The 1,781-nt window shown below is 43.2% G+C and overlaps 1 long non-coding RNA gene across 1 annotated transcript; it reads right to left on the minus strand.

Moving 5' to 3' along the window:
- Nucleotides 1-331: 331 nt before the first annotated feature.
- LOC112236922 lies at nt 332-1,112 on the minus strand. The gene is made up of 2 exons (XR_002951302.2): nt 972-1,112; nt 332-734 (listed from the first exon to the last, which is right to left on the minus strand). It is a non-coding gene; the product is annotated as an uncharacterized LOC112236922 (long non-coding RNA).
- Nucleotides 1,113-1,781: the final 669 nt, after the last annotated feature.

A 1,781-nucleotide genomic window follows, 5' to 3' on the forward strand; every position in this document is an offset into this window, starting at 1 on the left:
CCCCACTCATTGTACTCAGAATAGAATATGAGATCAGGAACATTTTCACCCACTCCTGAGCACCGCATCTGTGGTCCTACTCAGCCATGCTGTGTGGTCCTACTCAGTCACACTGAGTGGTCCCAGTTGGCCACTAGATGGTGCTATGAGGTTAGACTTCTCCTCTCAGCACTGCTATAGTAACCCATAGACAAACTGTACACTGTTCACTTCAGGACAGCACACTTTGTATGCTTTCCAGTGGTTTTAGATCAACATAAACACAACAATAGACTAATTATCTTCAAACTAACAGAAAATATGTCAAAATAAGAGACTGACTGTCATAACAAGTATTTTAAAGAAATATATTTGAAAATATAAATATTATTCAATCCATTTCCACAGAACAAAGTGTAGGTCCTAACGACCAGATACAATAATCAAAATATAACAGAAAAAGAAAACATGCGGAAAACTATTCTAGATGGTGGTAGGGGGATGCTTGTAGAGGGAGGCTTGTAGAGGGAGGCTTGTAGAGGGAGACTTGTAGAGGGAGGCTTGTAGGGGGATGCTTGTAGAGGGACGCTTGTAGGGGGAGGCTTGTAGGGGGAGGCTTGTAGAGGGCGGCTTGTAGAGGGAGGCTTGTAGGGGGAGGCTTGTAGGGGAGGCTTGTAGCGGGAGGCAGATCTACAGTACAGAAGGCTCCAGACATGGTCAAGCATGGCTTCTTCACTTTTTCATCACTTTTAAACCTAGAGAGAGACATCCAGATTAAACTGTGTGTGTGTGTGTGTGTGTGTGTGTGTGTGTGTGTGTGTGTGTGTGTGTGTGTGTGTGTGTGTGTGTGTGTGTGTGTGTGTGTGTGTGTGTGTGTGTGTGTGTGTGTGTGTGTGTGTGTGTGTGTGTGTGTGTGTGTGTGTGTGTGTGTGTGTGTGTGTGTGTGTGTGTGTGTGTGTGTGTGTGTGTGTGTGTGTGTGTGTCCTCTTTACCTTTCTTTCTCCTGTCGACCCAGAGTGTTTTGGGATCAGAGCAGATCTTCTCACCTTTCACTGTGTAGAAGCTGAAACAAGACACAGAGTTTATTACTACTACTGTGTGTGGGTGTGGGTGGGTGGGTGTTTGAGACTTACATGATGGCGTTAACACAGGGTGGCATGGAGTTTTGGATGCGGTATCCTTGCAGTTCAGATTTTATGGGAGTGTCAGACACACTTGTGCAGCAGTTTGTGGTCACCTTACTGGGCCGACGATCTGAGAGGGGGAGGAAGTGAGAGAGCGAGAAAAAAAACTGAAACAAAAGATTGTGAGATCTCTACAGTCTACAGTAACCATAAACATTTTATCATTGTGAGAGTCTGACAGGAAACTGTCCCACCTCAGAGGTGTCTGATGGCTCAGCAAAGAATAACAACGTGTAAATCAACCGACCTGTGTCTGTGTCTATCTCTGTGTCTGTGTTTGTGCGTGCACAGGGTTGGGGAGGAACTAATTACATGTAACAGTGCATTCATACCCCTTGACTTTTTACATATTTTGTTACATTACAGCCTTATTCTAAAATGTATCCAAATGTTTTTTCCCTCATCAATCTACACACAATACCCCATCATGGCAAAGAAAAAACAGTTTTATAGAAATGTTTGCATATGTATTAAAACATTTAAAAAACTTCTATCAAATTTACATAAGTATTCAGAGCCTTTACTCTGCACTTTGTTGAAGCACTTTTGGCAGTGATTACAGCCTCACCTATATTTCTCTCATTCTTCTCTGTAGATCCTCTCAAGTTTTGTCAGGTT

This window comes from Oncorhynchus tshawytscha, linkage group LG16, assembly GCF_018296145.1.
Source record: "Oncorhynchus tshawytscha isolate Ot180627B linkage group LG16, Otsh_v2.0, whole genome shotgun sequence".
NCBI classification, from domain to species: domain Eukaryota; kingdom Metazoa; phylum Chordata; class Actinopteri; order Salmoniformes; family Salmonidae; genus Oncorhynchus; species Oncorhynchus tshawytscha.